The sequence below is a fragment of the Phocoena phocoena genome, chromosome X (genome assembly GCF_963924675.1).
Source record: "Phocoena phocoena chromosome X, mPhoPho1.1, whole genome shotgun sequence".
Classification (NCBI taxonomy): Eukaryota; Metazoa; Chordata; class Mammalia; order Artiodactyla; family Phocoenidae; genus Phocoena; species Phocoena phocoena.
This window is the reverse complement of record NC_089240.1, coordinates 88,852,960-88,876,092: the sequence shown is the minus strand read 5'-3', so window position 1 is coordinate 88,876,092 and position 23,133 is coordinate 88,852,960. Positions and strand designations below refer to the sequence as shown.

Here is a 23,133-nt window from a genome sequence, read left to right as displayed (position 1 = left end):
AGCACATGAAAATAAAGAGATGAACAAAGAATACAATTTAGTAAAAATAAAATTGTAGCATTTCATCTCTAAGGCTATATGTGGTAAAGGAATGGAGAAAGGAGAGGTCAATATTTGTTGTCAGGGTCGGGCAAAGTTTTATGAAGGAAATGAGTCTCCACACAGATCTTAAGGAATGGAGAAGATTTGGAAAGGCAGAGTAAGGAAAAAGAAATGCAAGAAAAATTAATAACACAAATCGAGGAATAGAGGTAGAACTTAGAGAGGCACCTAGAAGAAAGAAGTGTCAGGACTTGGCACACACAGACATAAAATGCTTTGTGACAAAACTTATATGAAGCTATTATTTATACCCTGAGTTCCTCTTACTTGTTCCCGTATTTATGCCTTATTTCAACTATCCAACTAGACTCTTACCTATCAAAGGGAAATGTTTTATAAGTCTTTGTAATTCACAAGAGACATAGAATATAGCTGGGTATGAAAGAGATAATCATTAACCCATTGTTAATTGAGTGGTTTAGGAATTCTGTGCCGACCTGAGAGAAGTTCATCTCATATTTGCAAAGATATTTAGAAAAGAAAGAGAGAAACAAAAGTTGATCAAATGATAGGAAAAGTTAGGGAAATATACAAATTTGGTGATATTTCCAAAATAATTGTTGATAACAAAAAATGCACCAGGAAAGAGCTTTACATAACATTAGCTTTATCTTCCTGATATCCAAACTGCTAAGGAAATATTTTAGTGACTTGTTCTCATTTTCCAACAAATCTTTTTGATGGCCTGTAATGCATCTTGTCCTTATGGAATTGAATGATATATTTTTCCAACTAAGCTAATTTTGGCATAATACAGGCAAACACACAAATACAATATCTATAGTCTTCATTTCTTCAATATTTAAGTTACTCTTAATAACCTTATATCAATATTTAAATATTATTTGAAATATAAAGGATATGCTTTTAAACAAAATTTAAATATTTGTATTCAAAATCCAGTCACAACAGATGTTCAGTTTTGTTGTTTGCTATCATTTGGAATAGGAAAATATTGAGAACTACCAAAATATCCATCAGTAAGAGGCTGGTTAAATAATATTATGTTACTTCCATATAATTATATATTACAATACATCTACTTAAAAGAATTAGGTAAATCTGTATGTCTATTATGAAATATCTCTAAGATATACTATTCAATGAAAAAGCAATGTTCCAAACAGTGTGCACAGTATACTATCCTTTGTGTAAAAAATATACATGTGTGTGTGTGTGTGTGTGCACGCACACATGCTGTGCATATATATATTTGTACAAGTGTGGAATATTTCTGAATGGATACATGTGAAACTCATAACAGTGATTTCCTTTGAGGAGATGAGCTAGGTGATTGGGGAATAGTGGTGGGTGAGGTTGGGTTAGGGAGGTACTGGCCAGCAGAGGAAGATTTAATTTTCACTGTATACCTGTTATACATTTTATTTTTCCTGTTATACATTTTGAACAACATTCATATACTGTGTATTCAAAACATGAATAAAAATTTTAAAATTCCAGCCACCTACATTTTATTTATAAAAGAATTATTTTGGTTACTTGGCATAATTATTGTCAATTTGCCTTACACATCCAGATTATTGACACTTAGATTGCTGGAAACTGTTCTTAGTATTATTTTCAAATATGTCTTGCCTGCAAATGTATTAATTGGGATGTGGTAGGTGGGAAGTAACTGTAGGTAATGTATTTAATGCTCAAAGATGAATATCTTGTTTTACTTTCATCAGGATATGAATCTAGAGTCATTGTTGCCCCCTATCCTTACTTCCTGCCATGGACTATGGATATACTTACTCTGATTTTATTATTGTTAAATGTCAATTACTAAAATTTATTAATATTAATAATAATTTTAAGTGCCTTACATTTACAGGTGGTTCATAATTTTTAAGGTGCTTTCAGATACATTAGTTCATGTGATCTACACAATGACCTTGGAAGGTAAGGAAGATGGTTACAATTATGGCCACCTTAGAGATGAAGCTAAATGAAGCTTGCATTGTCTCATTTGGTGCCCCCTTGTGACCAAAAGCCCCTATATGCAGAATGGATAGGAAGATAGATATAAGTTGTAGGCAGAACAGGTAAAAATGCTCAGTACTGAATCAATGGTTTTAGTCTCTTTGACTACAAACTAATTAAGCTAAGTTTCCCAGGCCAGTGGGAGTGGCTTTGTGGCAAACAGCCAGCTGAAACACAGTTTCTGTAGAACATTCCATGCACATACGTTTTTTTCCCTAAACTCATGAATGAAAGGAGATGAACTTACACTTATCCTAATGCATCCCAGTGGGATGTATGGGCGTGGAACCTCATTAAATTCCAATATCATGTCTAGGCCTGGGAATTGCCAAGAAGTGCAAAACGTTTGTGATGATAAAGCAGGAACTGCAGCAGTTCATCTGGATCCTGACCACCAGCCCAGAGACAAATCTATCAGCGCCCAGCATAATTATAGCATTTGCAGATTAGCTAGAGCACATGCTGCCATAAGTAGGCAAGCTCATTTCATTTTTCTTCTTTTTAAAAAAATCTCATCTGAAAATCACAGTTATTGTTTGGGAAATGAAGGGGAGAACTGTCAATACTAGATCCCATGAACAACACAGTGGGGATTTACAATTTTATTAGAAAACTTATCCTGGACCCCTAGAGGGATTAACTGGGGTCTGAGCTAGTCTTTCAATTTTCTGCTCAAGCTTCATGCTTTGATTGAAAGATTGGGAGCAAGGGATGCAGTTTGGTACTAACATTTCAGTCCACAATTCCTCCCTGCATTTCCCTCTGTAGCTGCTTATGTTTAATTATCCTTAACTATAATTGCTCTACTGAGTATACCATGGTATTAGTCTTAATGTGCTAGTGTAGCTATGACTGTTACTGCCTGCTTCTTCCCAAAGCTAGGTTTTATATGTTCAACACTAACTTTCCTGAGAATGTCCAAATTAGCTCTTTCTTTTCTATTGCAGGCAAAGGTGTGTCTAGCTATATAACCAGATCAATTTATTTGGCTGAAATGATTGGCAAATTTCTATGAACTTAGTATAAGAAATCAGTAGAATTAACTGTTTGAATAAATCAATTTATGTGACTATATTGCCTAAGTGTTACATACAGTTATTACAAGTTTCATTGTCCTCTTTTGTTGATTTGTCTCTTTAATTAGACTTGCTAGCAAGCCAAGTGGAAGGGAGTAGAAGGACAGCTTGATGCAAAGGACACTAAGTGTACGAACCCAGTAGGATCACAAAGTAGCTATTTAATTTCTAGGAATGAAGACATTATGAAATGTGTATGTTAAGGTCAATGAAATGGATCTCTCCAAATCTATTCAATGTATCAGCACTGAAATCACATTCCAAAATCATTATTTTCACCACAACATTTAACCATACAAAATCTCCCAATGACCCCTACATTTACAAGAGGATAAAATCTGAACCTGTCAGGTGTAAACATAAAGGCAGTCATGATATAGCCTTAGAAAAACCCTTCCTGTCTTCTTACCCACTCTTCTACTTTATCTGTGCTTTGTTTGGCCAAGTTACTTTCCTTATTTAGACATTGCATTAATTTCCAACTCTGCATCTTGGCTTAAACACTTTCCCTAAGCTTAGAGACAAATAATAATAGTTACCATAGTTATCATTTATTTAGTATCTGCTGTGTGCTAGGCCCTGTTCTAAGGCATTTTATATTACATTTTACAAATAACTTTCCCAAAGTCAAGGAGCTTGTAAAAGAGGGATCTGAAATGCGTAATGTCTGATCTCACCGTGCCCACAGTGTCTAAGACCTTCCCCTTCCTTTTTGCCATCCCAAGTCCTATCTATCTTCCAAAAGTCAGTTTAAGTCCAACATCCTCCAGAAAACCTTCCCTAATAAAAGCCCAAACAAACCTTTCCTGTCTCTGAAACCCTAAAGCATTTACTATTTCTTTGAACCACTCAGTTGGTTCACAGCATACATTTCTTTGAAAACGAATTAAACTTCACCTTATATGGGTATATCTAGTCTCCCTAACTAGATTTTGAAGTTCCTAGATGACAAGAATCATGTCTCACATAACCCAACAATCAAGGTAGTGTCTGACACTGTGGAACAAATAAACACAATCTTCAAATTATTTTCCCATTGTATTCTTTCTCTAAAAATGGGTGCCTCCAATAAGGTTCTTAGGTTACAAGGAAGAGAAACACACTCTTGCTAATTTAAGCAAAAAGGGAATTTATCAGAAGGATGTCTCAATGATGGACAGGATGTCTGGGGAACTAAGTTTAGATACAGGAAAGAAACCAGGCTAGGTCTAGATGTACAGGCAAAAGGGACTGCACAACAATTTCATCTTGATCCCATCACAGGACTGAATTCACTCCAACTGGTTTGTGTGTGTGTGTGTTTAATTTGTTTTGTTTTATTGTGTTGTAACTTGTTTTCTGTCCTTGTGTCACTTTGATCAAGATTCAAAATCCCAGGAGAGGATGAATGGATAAGTTTTTAACTCCAGCCCTCGCTAAGACTGCATGCACACACTGAGGAAAACAAGAATCTCCCTAAAGCAGGCTTTCACAACCTCAGCAATATTAATTTTCAGTGCCAGATAATTCTCTCTTGTAGGTGGCTGTCTTGTGCATTATAGGATGTTTAACAGCATCCCTGGCCTCTACCCACTAAATCTAGTAGCACCTTCCCCCAGTTGTAAAACCCCAAAATATGTCCAGATATTGGCACATGCCCCTGGGGAGCAAAATCACCCCAGGTTGAGAACCACTGCCCTGCAGGAAACCTAGGTTCTCTGATGTTCTGAGGGAACCAAAGATCTTCAGAAAAAAGACTTGGGAATAGTCTTCACATGGGAAAAGAAAATGGAGGTCCTTACTAAACAAATTAGATCTAGGGAGAGTCAAGGATCTTGTTAATATCCTTAAAGGTTTCCTGTAATCATGAAGGGAGATTATCCAAGTCTAGCCAAAGTAGTCAACTAGTTTCAAGATTTCGTAAATTGAACACAGAATGAATCCAGAAATTGCTGAGTTCTGGAAACATCATAAGCATTATTATTTCTTGGAAAGGAATATCTCTTTCTGAATTAACATTAGAGACTTCCTAATTCTGAATTATGAGGCACATATTTTACTAGCTACTTAGTGAATATAAAGTCCCATATACTGTGAATATTTCATTTCTAGGATTACTAAGCTGAGAATTCCCTAATTTAGGTGATCATTCAGGAAAAAATATACAATAAATATGATTATTTAATACTATCTTTAATCCTCCAAACTTATTAACCCAAACAGGATCAGTCTTAGATATAATGTGTCTCCTTTGCCCTAAGCTTCCTCATTTTGTGTACCTTACTTCAGAGGAGTTTCTTATCCAGCCTGCTTTTAGACACCCAGTGTTGTGTCTCTCTAATCAAAACTCGCTGCAAAGAAATCTCTGCAATTTAAACCTTAGAATGAACTTAAGGTACCTGAATCTCCTCTCCTAAGGCTAGCTGCTTTTGAGGGATTGTCTGGAAATGAGGAAGGGCAGGCTTTATTCCTTAGTAGGGGGTTAAACAGCAGGCATATAATTGGCCCCAGGACCCTTCTCTTTACTCCTGTCTTCATATTGGTGTTGGTCAACAGACAGGGTGGGCTTCAGTGGAAGTTAATGAAGACAGATACAGTTATTTTCCTCAAGATTCCAACCAGCATTATTATGAGTGATTTCTCCACTTCTTAACATATCTTAGGAAAGAGAGCCCAGCATAGTTTAAATTTAAAAATACATCAGTGTTTCACTTGTTTTCACTTCAGCCTGTTACTACCTCCATCAACTAAGCACTATAGCAATTAATTTTTTAAAAATATTTTCTCCACGAAAACTCTAATATACCTACCTCATTTAAAATAGGAGGGGCTCTTATTAGTTATGCATTTTATACATATTAGTGTATATATGTCAATCCCAATCCCAACTAATAAGAACCTGCTGTGTAAAAAAAACCAATAAAATAAAATTCAAATAAATAAGTAAATAAATAAATAAAACAGGAGGGGTAGACTGACATATGTTGTCCATTAATTCCATCCAAAAAGAATATGTATTCTCTAGGTGTTCCAACTATAGTAGAAAGGCTGAGATGGGGTCAGAAAAAAAAATCAAGCCAGTGATTCCAAGAGTCATTTGGAGATTTGTTTTAAACCACTGGTGGCTCAACCTTTGGATATTTAGATATGTGTCTCCCACACCTCCCTACTACTGACTAAGAATAATTTCCTTTAGTAAGTCACTATTATTGATGGTGGTGGCTCATGTTCCTCATGTGTGTATTTGAAAGATAAAATTATTGAGAACCACGGAGTCAAACAGACAGGAGGTCATATTCATAGGATTAAATTGCTTTTTAATACAAACACATTCTAGTTGAATTAAAATACTCCTACCATAATTTAAAGCTATTCCAAGTATTTGTCTTTATTTAAAACATAAAGTCAGGTATTTTCTTTGAATCAATAGGTGATCCTTTAACAGGCAGATGCTAAGCTGCCAGGGAAGTGCTGGGCAACCTACCAGGCCATTGCCCCTGCACAGCTCAGGATCTTGTTAGCAACTGCTCTGGGCATCTGGCTCAAAGATCCTGTGCTGCCTTGCAATTCAATGGATGTGCCTTGAGGGTCCTGAATGCTCAGGGGTGCTGTGAAGTTGCCCTGAGGTGCCCTTTCCTCTAGATTCCGTATTTATTTCCACTAATATTTGAGTTTTGAGCAATGCATGAGCTTTGGGAAAACTTGAGCATAAAGGCAGGGCAATTTCTTCTTGATGCCATTTAACACAGGGCTCTTCTCTGGAGAGAACAATGTTTATTCAGCACAAATCCACCCAGACATAAAACAACTTCTTCAAACTTGAAAAGAAAACAACCTTGGGGGAAATGGAAACTTAAACAGAGGTTGTGATGGTAGTTTTTTTTTTTTTTTCTCTTCACAGAACATGCTTTTTCTTCTCTTTTGCCTTTTCCCCCTCAAGAAAGATTTTTGCCTTCTCTCTTTGAAATAGTACTCTCTGGGCACTTAAATGTTGATGTCTAACACATTCCAAATGTGGTTACTATCAAATAAATTACCTGAGATAGTGTACTTCTGAGTTCTGCACAGAACTTGGGATATAGTTTATGCTAAAACAATGAGAGATTACACATAGAAGATAGATCAGTTTTAATTTTTTTCAGCTTTATTGAAATATAATTGACATATAACATTGTGTAAGTTTACGGTATACAATCTATTGATTTGACACACATATATTGCAATACAATTACCACCATATAGCTAAGTAATACCTCCATCAGGTCACATAATTATAATTTCTTTTTTGTGGTGAGAACATTTAAGGTCTACTCTCTTAGCAGCTTTCAAGTATATACAACAGTAATGTTCATTATAATCACCATGCTGTGTATTAGATCCCTAGAACTTATTCATCTTCCAACAAGAAGTTTGTACTCTTTGACCAACATTGCCTTATTTTTCCCACCTTCCAGCCCCTGGTAACCACCATACCAGTCTCTGTTTCTATGAGTTCAGCTTTTTTAGATTCCATGTATAAGTGATATCATGCAGTATTTTTCTTGTCTGAATTATTCCACTTAGCACAGTGCCCTCCAGGTCCATCTATGGTGGCACAAATGGCAGGATTTCCTTCTTTCTCACAGCTAAATTGTATTCCATTGTGTATCTTTATAAGATAGATCAATTTTCAACTTGCATCAAGATCCTCATTGGCTTCTGTGGTTACTGATCTGTCAGATTCTAGAAATTTGGTCCTGATAGTTATGCTTAAGAATATAATAAGATACTCTGGGATGGATAATTTTAGAGCTAGACAGGCTCTTATTTGTCTAATTCATCTGGCTATTTTGAAAGACGAAGAAACTGAAAGGTAGAAAATGAAAGGATTTTCTGAATATCATATCACAAATTAGTGATCAAACAGAAGACTAAAACCCATGTTTCCTGAATATCCTTGCAGCTGCACCATGGCTAACATTGACTAAGCATGCATTCCACGCCAAGCTCTTTTACATTCATTCCATCATTAAATCCTCACGACAATACATGGAGTAGGTCCTAACATTATCAACATTTGACAGATGAGACAATTGAGGCTCAGTGAGATTAAGTGACTTGCCTAAAGTCATATTGCTGATAAATACATTATGGGTCCAGGAATCAGCCTAAGTCTATTTGGCTCTTGAGTCTGAGCTCATAGACACTACTCTATACCGTTACCCCTCTTCCTTGTTTTTTGATTTAAGACTCTGTTTCTTTTATTCAAAACATATCCTGTTTCCATATAAACATCTCAGAAAATACTTATTTAATTAGTGGAGTTTGGGGATGAATTGACTGAATACCTTTTACTGTATCTATACAATTCTACAAGTCAAAGAGTGGGATGAAAATTCAATTTGGATTATCTGGTGTCATTCATTCTTTCAATCAGTTAACAAATGTTTATAGTTCTATTATAGAAAGTTACTGTAATAAATAGTGTATGTGCCTGTGCTGGAGTTGGGGATGTAAAGCACAAATTTGAACAATATGTGGAGTCATATAAAAAGGGTTAATCTAGTATGAGAGATAGGCATGTACAAATGGCTGACAAAAAGAGGAAATTGTCTATTTTAGTTTTTCTTGCTATTATAACAAGTTACCACAAACTTTGTGGTTTAAAACAACACATTTATTATTATTTTATAGTTTAAGACGTCAGAATTCTGATGTGGATCTTACTGGACTAAAATTAAGGTGCTGGCAAAGCTGTGTCCTTTTCTGAGGCCCTAGGGGACAATTTATTTCCTTTCCTTTCCCAGCTTATAGAGGCTGCCCACATTCTTTGGTGCTTGGTCTTCTTCCATCTACAAAGCCAGCAATGGTATCAATAGGTTGAGTCCTTCCCACATTACATCATACCAACCTTCTCTTCTGCCTCCCTCTTCTACTTTTAACAACGCTTGTGATTCTATTGGGCTCATTTGGATAATTAAGATTAATTTCCGTATTTTATAGTCACATGATTAGCAATCGCAAATCCATTTGCAACGTTAATTTGCCTTTGCTATATAACCTAACAGATTCCTAAGAGATTAAGATGTGGACATCTTTGGGGGGCCATTATCCTGCCTACTAAAATGCCACAACGGGTAATCAAATAAAATACAAATGGAATTTATAGAAGGATATGACTTCTTGGCTGTCATATGGAACAACAACATACATTATTGCATGCACTGTATTTTAATGAAATAAAGTTTTATTTACTGGTCTCATTTCAGCCAAATCAGTTTGTGAACAGGGACATAATCTTTGTTTTCAAACAGAAGTCCATCCAGACAATTAATTATTTGAGTAGATTGGGCTTGTATTGATACTTCTGTTTTCAGCTTAATGATTTATTTATTTACAAGTACTGAACTGATTAGGCATCCATAGCCTACCAATATAATGTTTTGTAATGCAAAAGAATAAGAAAAAGCAGAATATCACTTAAGCAATTTTATCCATTTGGATGTGCTTATAGTCCCTAATGAGGACTACAACTGTAGACATTAAATAAGGAATTGCTTTAGAATCAAAATTTCATGCCAAGAATAATTTTCTAATTCACAGAATAATCTTTTGGTGGACATTAAACATGATGTGATATTTAGAACTCAGGAATAAATTGTCCTCCTAAGTGGAGAACTTTTCTAACATAAAGACTGACTTTGGGGTCTGAAGTTGAAAAAAAACAGCTGGTATCAATCACAGGGCATTATCCCTTCATGTCAGCTGTGCATTTCCAGAAAATTTTTCATGATCATGATTAACCCATTTGTTTGCATGAAAGCAAGTCAAATGCATGGTCATCAAAAACACTATAAATTGCAGGGTATTATTTTGACTTTGCAGATGAGGAAACTGAGGTTCAGAAAACTTAATTTACTCACCTAAGGATACCCTGCTACTAAGGGACAGAACCAGGATTTTAAATCCAATTCCCTTACTCCTATTCTGTAGTCTCCTAGTTTCATTTAAGCCTCACAACATTCCTATAAGGTGAGCACTACTATAAATCCTGTTTTATTGTTGAGGAAATTAAGGTTCAGAGAGGTTGGGTAGCATAACCAGCTAGCAAAAGTGGCAGAAATGTTACCCAAATCTACAACTATCTGACATTAAAGCTGGGATCTTTCCCCCTAAAACTCTCTAGGATGAATATGTCATAGTATTTCAAATCAACTCTATCCTGCTACAAATATATCTGAAAATAAAATCATTTTGCTTTCCATTTTCATCACTGAAGTCAGAACCTGGCCTTCGAAATCTTGATTGATTTCCCACATGATGGCAGCACTCTGGGAAGTTTCCAAGCTTGTTCCCTGTCTTCATAAACACTGATGAGCACTACTGTAATTAATCAAATATAAGTTGATGATGTATGATGTTGAAATTGATTTTCAAATGAAGCCAATTATGATTGTTCTCAGTTCCAAGGAGAAAATATAAGCTGAGTGATTTCAAGACACAATTTTTGAATGCAGAAAAATTGAAGACAAGAGAAGGAAAAACCGAATTTACAAAGCACTTTCCCTTTTCAATCATTATCTCATTAAATCCAACTGAGTGGCTAGTAGGGCAAGGATTGCTGTCTTCAGAAACTGAGATATGAAATCTCAGAAATTTTTCAAAGTAGGATCCAAGTATCCCAGAACAGAATGCCTTGATATTTTTAATCAACCTCATAAACTTCCCCTCTAACTGTAGAACTTTAACGATAGACCCATATTTTCTGATAGGATAAGCACTTCCTCAGCTGTCAGTATCATTCATCTCCTGATATAATTTTGTCAAGAGATTGGACTCAATGCTCAGAAGGAGAATATGCATCTCTGAATAAGAAGCCTTTCATTACCATAAGGCAGGCTAATGTTATGACAGGATAGTCACTCTCTGGCACTCCACATTACAGTCTTCTTCATACTGGTTGAAATGAAGCAGCTTCCAAGTGTGGGTTAATCCACCTGAGGGTCTGCATGTACCCCCTCCCCACCCCTTCATCCACTGATCTGGACTAATGCTTCACTTCGGAACATTCCAGTACAAATGAAACCCAGGTGCTCAAGGCTGCTCTGGCCTTATGCCATATTGATCTGGTGTCACTGGATATTTCTACAGCAAACACACACTTTCTCCAATAGTGTCTTTAGTCAAGAAGTGGTCAGGTCATTTGTGAGAGAACAAAAGGCTTTTCAAGGAACTTTCTTCTGTAGCGGTGGTTAACTGGGGTTATCAACCTGTTACAACACTGCAGACAGATCTTGCTGTATTAGGTGACTCAGTGTCTACTGCTCTGCTTTTAGCCTGCTAAGTTACTGACATGTCTAACCAAAACCGGGGCCTTCAGGATCTTTGTCTGAATGCTTCAGCCTGAGCCTGACAGCTGGAGCTCACTAGCATATAGCCATTTAGTCTCAGAGATCCTTAAAGAAGAAAAAAGCGCTGTCCATTTCTTGAAGAGAGAATTTTAGTTCCTGGGACAGCAAAAGCTCCTCATCCTTGCCTGTCTTATGTGTATCCAGACCTTGGAAATGTCTGTGATGTTCATCAGCACTGGGCTGATCTCATTCTAATTCAGAGCAGATGGCTGCTTATATGTTATGATTTTAAAAGGAAAGCCTCTTCCAACTTTCAAAAACATCTGCCACCCACTATCTAGGTCATAAACCCTATAATATTGCTGTTTAAAGCACAGACTCTGGGTTAAGAATACCTGAGTTTGAATCTGGACCTGCCACCTACTGTGTGACCTTGATCACATTTCTTAATTCCTCCAGGATTCCATTTCCTTAATGAATAACTGTGGATGGTAACTGTACCCACTCTTTAGGATTGTTATGAGGATTAAATGAGGTGATGCTTCTGAAGTGCAAAGTAGAGAACTGGCTCATAGTTCTCAATCAATGGTAGCAATTATTATTAATTGGCCAATTAAAGAAAACACTGAGCCGTATCTACTTCTAGGGAGAGAACCCAATGTAATGCATGACTGAGAATAGGTATGGCAATGAGAGAAAGGTTGAAAGGACAAGGGTAGGGTACTGAAGGGAAGAAGTGGGAGTAGGGTAGAGACAGAGCAACAGGATCACCAAAGCAATTTGCACTCATTTTAACAATCCCATTTTCCAATACCTTGAGCAATCACAGTACTTGTGTATAGAGATCCAGATCTAAAACTCACACGGCCAGCTTCTGCCTTGGTAAGGGGATTGGATTTTTCTTTACAAGCTTAAAAATATCTATAATATTGTGTAGGAAATAGATGAGCTGGCAGGTGTGTTTCAATAGTATCTATGTGGATAATACACTGAACCTAAGTCAGTGATTTTACTGACTCCTACTACCCATGCAAAATGAAAAGGAAATTGAGCTGGTTGGTTGGAGTTTCAGGCTGATATCCATTTTGCTGCAAAACAGGTAGGCAAATTATTGGCACAATAATAGAAGCCACTTCATCAGCTTAATGAAATGTCTTCCACAGAATGGATAGACTAAAAGAAGTTCACTCTGCATGAGGTATATTGTTTAAGCCCTGGCCTGAAATTTCAGAGACCTGAGTTCTAATCCAGACTGCTAATAATATACTGTGTGACCTTGGACAATTCAGATAACTTTTCAGTTGCTTAGTTTCCCCATCTTCAAAATGGGGATGATAATCATCCTGTATAGTTTGTATGGTTAGTATAAGGACCAAATGAAATAAAAAATATAAAAGCCCTATGCAGTTTTCAAAAAGAACTCTAAAAATATAAGCTATAAAGTGGGAAATGTCCTCCTAAATAACAACTTCCAACAATGCATCCCAGAGATATAGTTGTCTTCTGCCATTCCTAGAAGTATCCAAGGAGGAAATCTACAGGACCAGTTTGTTTGCTTGTTCAGTGTTTTAAAATATTTTGTCACCATACCATTCTACTTTATGTCTAGTATAAATTTATCTAACTGCAATGAAAGGCTACATTTACTAAAGAAAAGGGAGAAGAATCATCAACTATATTTCTAGAAAATAATATATGACACTCATATGGCACTTACTATAAGTCAGGTACTATTCTAAGGACTTAGATATTAATTCACTTAAAGCTTACAATAACTGTATGATTGAGGTACATACTTTTATTATCTCTATTTTATAGATAAAATACTGAGGCATCAAAAATTTAGGTGACCTGCCCAAGGTAACATATCTAGTAAGAAACAGAGCTGAGGTTTGAATTTAGGCAGTCTGGCTGCAGAGTTCTTGCTAAGTATAAGCTTAATACAATCCCGATCAATTTGTCACTTCGACAAGCATTTAGTCCTACAAAATCATAATTAGAAATATACTAGTCCTCCTAACACATAAATTCCTTCTAAAGAGTCCCCAGCATTTAGTCTTGGCTTTATAACTTTTCTGCAATAGACTCACTACCTCACAAGGTTGATCATTTCAATTTTAAATAACTCTATTAAAAATTTATTCTTTACATTCATCTAAAATTTGTCTCTTTGTATGTTTTATCTGCTGGTCCTATTTCTGCTCTTTGGAATAACACAGAATAAGCCAACACACCTTTTATACACCAATGCCTAAAATATTTGCAGGCAGATCTCTTGATTTCTTCCACCCCCCCCCCACCTTTCTGAAAATCTTACCCTTTCCAGGCTAAACACTCTCAGTTCCTTCAATTGTCCATTGTCTTTTAGGTGACATGTATTCCGAAACCCTTTACCATCCTAGACGTCCTTTTTTGGGCAAAATGTATTCTGTCAATAGGTCTCTTAAATAAGGCAAAATAAACTGAACACATGATTTCAGATGTCATCTAAAGTGCAGTGGAACCAATACTTCTATTGTTCTGGACCCTGCCTTCCTGCGATGCAGACTAAGAATAAATTAGCATTTTTGGCAACTAGTCATACTGCTTGTGTTCTTAGCCAAATAAAAACCCGAGACTGTACTTTTGCAGTTGGATTTTTGGACCTGAATGAAAAACTTTACATTTTTTTGATTAAATGTCATCTGGTTAGTTTCAACCCATCATTCCAAACTACTGAGATCTTTTTGAATAAGAATTATGTCCTCCAAAGAATTAACTGTCCTTCCCAACTTCCTCTCATCTGCAAATGTGATAAGTATAATTTATATGTCATCTAAGTCACTGATAAAAAATGCAGAACTGGACAGCACCCTGAGAGAGGGCTCTCTGGTGGTCAACAACATTGATTCACTAATCAACACTTCTGAAGTATAGTGTCTGCTGCCTGCCCAATGTTCCCCACTGTGCCACATTTCTCTGGCTGTCTCATGCTCTGAGCCATTCTTCTCCAAATAGGACAAGCTAAGTATTTTGTGGAGGCCAGGGCAAAACTTAAGAATTTTAAGAGAGTAACACTAGATTATTAAACCAAGTGTGGGGCCCTTCTAAGCATGGGACCCTGTATGACTACACAGGTCCTGTGCCCATGCAGTTAGCCCTATCCCCAAACTTTCCTGTGACAGAGACTGCTAGCTGTTTGCAAAATCTGTTTTCTTTTCTTTCTGAGCAGATACCTAGACTATATGTGTCAGCCTCCACTGCAGTTAGGAGTGACTATGAGTCTGAGTTCTAGCCAATACAATGTGAATGGAAGTGACATATATCAATTCCAGACCTGGCTCATAAAAATTTCACACACGAGTTTTTTCATGCCATTTTCTCTTTCATCAGCTTGATACAGATGATAATGGAGACCTTGGAAGCCACATGCTAGAGGTGGTAAAATTTCAAGAATGAAGGAACCGAAGTACTTGAATTAAGAATACTTTTTTTAAAGAGTCATGTACCACAATGTTCATTGCAGCTCTATTTACAATAGCCAGGACATGGAAGCAACCTAAGTGTCCATCGACAGATGAATGGATAAAGAAGATGTGGCACATATATACAATGGAATATTACTCAGCCATAAAAAGATACAAAATTGAGTTATTTGTAGTGAGGTGGATGGACCTAGAGTCTGTCATACAGAGTGAAGTAAGTCAGAAAGAGAAAAACAAATACCATATGCTAACACATATATATGGAATCGAAAAAAAATGGTTATGAAGAACCTAGGGGAAAGCCGTGAAAAAAGACGCAGACCTACTAGAAAATGGACCTGAGGACATGGGGAGGGGAAGGGTAAGCTGGGACAAAGTGAGAGAGTGGCATGGACATATATACACTACCAAATGTAAAATAGATAGCTAGTGGGAAGCAGTCACATAGCACAGGGAGATCAGCTTGGTGCTTTGTGACCACCTAGAGGGGAGGGATAGGGAGGGTTGGAGTGAGGAAGATGCAAGAGGGAAGAGATATGGGGATATATGTGTATGTATAACTGATTCACTTTGATTGTAAAACAATTATACTCCAATAAGAACATTAAAAAAATAAAGAACTAAAGGAGAAAAAAAAAGAATACTTTTTTTAGAATTTTGTGTGAAAAATTAATTTATATTAGGGTTGAATCATTATACATCTTTGGGTTTGCTTCTTAAGCTGCTAATGTCACTCTGGAAAATACATTGCTTGAATATCAGAATTACGTAGAAGGCTAGTCAAAATTCACCTGGTTCCCCCAACTAGAGAATACAATCCAGTGGGTCTGAGGTGGGGACCGGAAATCTGGGTTCTTAACCAACCCCTCACAGCTCATTCTGATGATAAGACAAGTTTGGAGACCCATTGTCTAGGCTTTTCCTTCCATTTTCCTTATCACAATACCCCCATCCTATGTTTGATTTTCTCCTGGCTCTTATTTCCCAGGTGATATTTACCTCATGTATTTAGTTAATCTGCTTCATGGAATACAGTTTTGATGTCTGGCATTCCAGCAGCCATCTTGTAATTTGGGGATGGAAGTTATATGCAAAAAATGGAGGAGCAGAAAGAGAGTAAAAGCCTAGATCCCTGACGACTTCTTTAAACTTCCATACCAACTCTGGACTAACTCCTGATTCTTTTTGCTTTGAGAGAATGAATGTTTATGTGTTTGAAAAACTATTCAGTAGAGTTTTCTGTTATGTAGTTTTCTATTCTATGTAGTAGAAGCTAATCCTAACCCACAGGGAATTGTGTTAGAATATGCTGTTCTTTCAGGGCCCATGATATACATTTCCTTATGCTGATGGTTGCTCTTTATCTTCATATAAAACCAGGCCTTCTCTGAGTAACTTGTCCAAGCAATTGAGTAGTATGGTGGAAGCAATGGAAGTCAGTACTTCATTTCACTAGGATCTTAAATCAGATTGTATTTCTCTGTAGTCATCAAGAAATCCCTCTTACAAGGCTAGAGATATCACTGTCAAAGTCTTAAAAATCTCAGAGACAATATCCTGTGTTTGATATTTTTCAATGAAAAAATATTTACCTTATACCAGCTTGCTATGGTCTGAATGTATGTGTCCCCTCAAAATTCATATGTTGAAACCTAATGCCCAAAGTGATAATATTCAGAGGTGAGGCACTTTGGAGGTAGGTCACATGAATGGGATTAATGACCTTATAAAAGAGACCCCAGAGAGATCCCTTGCCTCTTCTGCCATGTGGGGTTACATTGAGAAAACCACTGTCAATGAGGAATCAGGCTCTCATCAGACTAAATCTACCGATGACTTGATCTGGAACTTCCCAGCCTGCAGAACTGTAAGAAATAAATTTCTGTTGTTTATAAGCCACCCAGTCTATATGGTATTTTTGTTATAGGAGCCCAGATAGACTAAGACAGAGCTCATGCTCTTCCTAATCTGATGAAAAGAAATGTGTGCTTTTGAGAAGCAAGATGATTGAGGCACCCCCCTTTTGGTTCAAGATGATTTTGAAAAGCATGGATGCACATGGTTCTTTCTTTCATTCTTCTTTCATCTATTAAAAAGTAAAGACGGAGTGACAGATGCACAGGACCTGATCATCCATCTTAAAGGGGCAGTTGGAGTTTTTGCATACAAATGAAAGCTATCATTCTTGTCAACCTTAAGCTGGAGTTCTAAACACGATGTCTGCAGCCAATTAATACTCCATGACCAATCAGAGCACTCATGCAGACTGTTCTCCCATCCCGAAACATAATCCCAACACCCAAAATTATTAGTTACAGAAGATAGAGAAGTTTTAACTTGTGATTTCCAATCAAATTGACTCAATATATTATTCATTTATGCTAAAAGCATGTATTTTCCAAAATATTTTGACTATGTCTTGACAATGAAAAGCTGCTGAATAAAAGGCCTAAATTATTTGAGATTAGGTGTTCTGTAATGTAATGTCACAAAGAAGTCCAGCCCCACAAAGGTCAGCTTCTTAAGGATCATAGTCGTGACTAGAGACATGCAGAGTTCTGATTTCTGATTCAGGAGACAAAATCGTCACTTGGCTGTGAGAATTGGACCATCAATTCTGTCTTTCAGTGATGCTACCTCTATCCCTCGCAAATCCTTGGAATATGCCAATTTGGATGGTCTAAGAAGATATATGTGTGACATCAATAATGTCAGGGATAAAGTATGCCCACTGAGTATGCTCAAGGGATCTTGTGCCCTTAAAAGAGAAAAGCTAGAGAACAAAGATAACAGGCTTACTGACAGCTAACAAGCAGCCACAAGCAGCTTTAAAGCTGGACTGAGTCAGAAGTAGTGTTTGCTTAAAAGCCCATTGTCCTTGAACAAAGAGAGAAAGCCCCTTGCACAGAAGAGGCAGGTCAATTTTCCCACTCTGAAATGTTGACAGCACTTTCCTTGCTAGGCTAGCAATCTACTAAGTGGGAGAATGGTTGATTTCCTTACTGCTCAGTTCTGCAAATGTATCTATGGGTGGTCCCTTCTGGCTAGCCAGAGTCAGGTTAAAATTCAACATTAGGTGAAGCATTACTCATTAGGATGGATTGATAAGTTGCCTACAAATGCAGCGTCCATCTCTATAAAAAGCTGAATTTTGAGAAGAATATTAACATCCTTGTACATTTATGTTAACACCTTTAACGTAAAAGCAAGTCTGTCTTTAAGTAATAACAGAGGAAAATAAATCAACAATAGTTTACAGTTAATAATCTACGTTTAAAATAAGAACCAGCTCTCAAGTTCCATAATTATTCATTTCCATGACTTAATAGTACAAAATGAGAATGTGTTTTCCCATTCAAAGAAATTCTTGATACCAAGTCCACTTTACATTCTTAGGAAAAAAGCCTTCTATGGAGTCAGTTTGAAAGAGGGAAGACATGGATATCTCTCAGGATTGAAACTTAAAAAGAAGCGAATGCTATGCTTTCTTCTTTCTAGATGGGATGGGAACTAAGGCAATACAACAGTGGTTAAAGTCTTACTAACTAGGCATGAATTCGAATCCCAGCTCCACTACTTATTAGCAATATGAAAATTATGTAAACACTCTATGCCTCAGTTTCCTCACAAGTAAATGAGAATATTAGAATTTTTATTATATAGGGTTGTTATAAGGATTAAATGAGATAATGTAAGCACTTGTTAAATTAGAGCTGATGTGATTTTGATCATCACCACAGTCTTATTCTGTTGGTCCAATTTATAACCTTTACAAAATTCAAATAGCAATGTCCAAACATCGGTGCTGTATCTCAATGTCATTTCTTAAAGATATCTGTGTCAGAAGAGATTTACTGAGTATCTGTTATGTGCCTGGAATTTTGCTAGATACTGTAAAGAAGAAAGAAGATTTTACAGCTACTGCCTTCAAAGAATGTACAGTCAAAGTTGGAGTATATACTCTAGTTTTTTTTTTTTACATCTTTATTGGAGTATAATTGCTTTACAATGGTGTGTTACTTTCTGCTTTATAACAAAGTGAATCAGTTATACATATACATATGTTCCCATATCTCTTCCCTCTTGCGTCTCCCTCCCTCCCTCCCACCCTCCCTATACCACCCCTCTAGGTGGTCACAAAGCATCGAGGTGATCTCCCTGTGCTATGCGGCTGCTTCTCACTAGCTATCTCTTTTACGTTTGGTAGTGTATATATGTCAATGCTACTCTCTCTCTTCATCCCAGCTTACCCTCCCCCCTCCCCGTGTCCTCAAGTCCATTCTCTAGGAGGTCTGTCTTTATTCCTGTCTTACCCCTAGGTTCTCCATGACATTTTTTTTCTTAAATTCCATATATATGTGTTAGTGTATGGTATTTGTCTTTCTCTTTCTGCCTTACTTCACTCTGTATGACAGACTCTAGGTTCATCCACCTCATTACAAATAGCTCAATTTCATTTCTTTTATGGCTGAGTAATATTCCATTGTATATATGTGCCACATCTTCTTTATCCAGGCATCCAGTGATGGACATTTAGGACGTTTCCATCTACTGGCTATTGTAAATAGAGCTGCAATGAACATTTTGGTACATGACCCTTTTTTTTTTTTTTTTTTTTTGCGGTACGCGGGCCTCTCACTGTTGTGGACTCTCCCATTGCGGAGCCCAGGCTCCGGACGCGCAAGCTCAGCGGCCATGGCTCATGGGCGCAGCCGCTCCGTGGCATGTGGGATTTTCCCGGACCAGGGCATGAACCCGTGTCCCCTGCATCAGCAGGCGGACTCTCAACCACTGCGCCATCAGGGAAGCCCTATGACTCTTTTTGAATTATGGTTTTCTCAGGGTATATGCCCGGTAGTGGGATTGCGGGGTCATATGGTAGTTCTATTTGCAGTTTTTAAAGGAAACTCCATACTGTCCTCCATAGTGGCTGTACCAATTCACATTCCCACCAGCAGTGCAAGAGTGTTCCCTTTTCTCCACACCCTCTCCAGAATTTATTGTTTCTAGATTTTTAATGAAGGCAATTCTGACCGGTGTGAGATGATATCTCACTGTAGTTTTGATTTGCATTTCTGTAGTGATTAATGATGTTGGGCATTCTTTCATGTGTTTGTTGGCACTCTGTATAACTTCTTTGGAGAAATGTCTATTTAGGTCTTCTGCCCATTTTTGGATTGGGTTGTTTGTTTTTTTGTTATTGAGCTGCATGTGCTGCTTGTAAATTTTGGAGATTAATCCTTTGTCAGTTGCTTCATTTGCAAATATATTCTCCCATGCTGAGGGTTGTCTTTTTGTCTTGTTTATGGTTTCCTTTGCTGTGCAAAAGCTTTGCAGTTTCATTAAGTCCCATTTGCTTACTTTTGTTTTAATTTCCATTTCTCAAGGAGGTGGGTCAAAAAGTATCATGCTGTGATTTATGTTATAGTGTTCTGCTTATGTTTTCCTCTAAGAGTTTGACAGTTTCTGGCCTTACATTTAGGCCTTTAATCCATTTTGAGCTTATTTTTGTGTATGCTGTAGGGAGTGATCTAATCTCATACTTTCACATGTAACTGTCTAATTTCCCCGGCACCACTTATTGAAGAGGCTGTCCTTTCTCCACTGTACATTCCTGTCTCCTTTCTAAAAGATAAGGTGATCATATGTGCGTGGGTTTATCTCTGGGCTTTGTATCCTGTTCCATTTATCTATATTTCTGTTTTTGTGCCAGTACCATACTGTCTTGATTACTGTAGCTTTGTACTATAGTCTGAAGGCAGGGAGCCTGATTCCTCCAGCTCCGTTTTTCATTCTCAAGATTGTTTTGGCTATTCGGGGTCTTTTGTGTTTCCATACAAACTGTGAAATTTTTCGTTCTATTTCTGTGAAATATGCCAGTGGTAGTTTGATAGGGAATTCATTGAATCTGTAGATTGCTTTGGGTGTTAGACTCATTTTTACAATGTTGATTCTTCCAATCCAAGAACATGGTATATCTCTCCATCTATTTGTATCATCCTTAATTTCTTTCATCAGTGTCTTATAATTTTCTGCATACAGGTCTTTTGTCTCCTTAGGTAGGTTTATTCCTAGATATTTTATTCTTTTTGTTGCAATGGTAAATGAGAGTGTTTTCTTGATTTCACTTTCAGGTTTTTCATCATTAGTGTATAGGAATGCCAGAGATTTCTGTGCATTAGTTTTGTATCCTGCTACTTTACCGAATTCATTGATTAGCTCTAGTAGTTTTCTGGTAGCATCTTTAGGATTCTCTATGTATAGTATCAGGTCATCTGCAAACAGTGACAGCTTAACTTCTTCTTTTCTGATTTGGATTCCTTTTATTTCCTTTTCTTCTCTGAATGCTGTGGCTAAAACTTCCAAAATTATATTGAGTAAGAGTGGTGAGAGTGGGCAACCTTGTCTTGTTCCTGATCTTAGTGGAAATGCCTTCAGTTTTCCACCATTGAGGATGATGTTGGCTCTGGGTTTGTCATATATGCCCTTTATAATGTTGAGGAAATTTCCCTCTATGCCTACTTTCTGCAGGGTTTTTTATCATAGATGGGTGTTGAATTTTGTCAAAAGCTTTCTCTGCCTCTATTGAGATGACCATATGGTTTTTCTCTTTCAATATGTTAATATGGTGTATCACATTGATTGATGTGCGTATATTGAAGAATCCTTGCATTCCTGGAATAACCCCCACTTGATCATGGTGTATGATGCTTTTAATGTGCTGTTGGATTCTGTTTGCTACTATTTGGTTGAGGATTTTTGCATCTATGTTCATCAGTGATATTGGCCTGTAGTTTTCTTTATTTGTGACATCCTTGTCTGGCTTTGGTATCAGGGTGATGGTGGCCTCGTAGAATGAGTTTGGGAGTGTTTCTCCCTGTGCTATATTTTGGAAGACTTTGAGAAGGATAGGTGTTAGCTCTTCTCTAAATGTTTGATAGAATTCGCCTGTGAAGCCATCTGGTACTGGGCTTTTGTTTGTTGGAAGATTTTTAATCACAGTTTCAATTTCAGTGCTTGTGATTGGTCTGTTCATACTTTCTATTTCTTCCGGGTACAGTCTCAACAGGTTGTGTGTTTCTAAGAATTTGTCCATTTCTTCCACATTGTCCGTTTTACTGGCATAGAGTTGCTTGTAGTAATCTCTCATGATCTTTTGTATTTCTGCAGTGTCAGTTGTTACTTCTCCTTTTTCAGTTCTAATTCTATTGATTTGAGTCTTCTTCCTTCTTTTCTTGATGAGTTTGGGTAATGGTTTATCAATATTGTTTAGCTTCTCAAAGAACCAGCTTTTAGTTTTATTTTTTTATTTATTTATTTATTTTAACATCTTTATTGGGGTATAATTGCTTTACAATGGTGTGTTAGTTTCTGCTTTATAACAAAGTGAACCAGCTATACATATACATATATTCCCAGCTTTTAGTTTTATTGACCTCTGCTATTGTTTCCTTCATTTCTTTTCATTTATTTCTGATCTGATCTTTATGATTTCTATCCTTCTGCTAACTTTGGGGGTTTTATTGTTCTTCTTTATCTAATTGCTTTAGGTACAAGCTTAAGTTGTTTATTCGAGATGTTTCCTGTTCCTCAAGTTAGGATTGTATTGCTATAAACTTCCCTCTTAGAACTGCTTTTGCTGCATCCCATAGGTTTTGTGTCTTCGTGTCTCCATTGTCATTTGTTTCTAGGTATTTTTTGATTTCCTCTTTGATTTCTTCCGTAATCACTTTGTTATTAAGTAGTGTATTGTTTAACCTCCATGTGTTTGAATTTTTTACAGATCTTTTCTGGTAATTGATATCTAGTCTATAGCGTTGTGGTCGGAAAAGATACTTGATACAATTTCAATTTTCTTAAATTTACCAAGTCTTGATTTCTGACCCAAGATATGATCTATCTTGGAGAATGTTCCATGAGCACTTGAGAAAAATGTGTATTCTGTGGTTTTTGGATGGAATGTCCTATAAATATCAATTAAGTCCATCTTGTTTAATGTATCATTTAAAGCTTGTGTTTCCTTATTTATTTTCATTTTGGATGATCTGTCCATTGGTGAAAGTGGGGTGTTAAAGTCCCCTACTATGAATGTGTTACTGTCGATTTCCCCTTTTAGAGCTGTTAGTATTTGCCTTATGCACTGAGGTGCTCCTATGTTTGGTTAACAAATATTTACAATTGTTATATCTTCTTCTG

General features: G+C 36.8%; 1 protein-coding gene across 1 annotated transcript in view; it reads right to left on the bottom strand.

The window, feature by feature from the left end:
* IL1RAPL2 (interleukin 1 receptor accessory protein like 2) overlaps positions 1 to 23,133 on the bottom strand; it is a 561,274-nt gene that overhangs the window by 298,032 nt on the left and 240,109 nt on the right. The window lies entirely within an intron of this gene.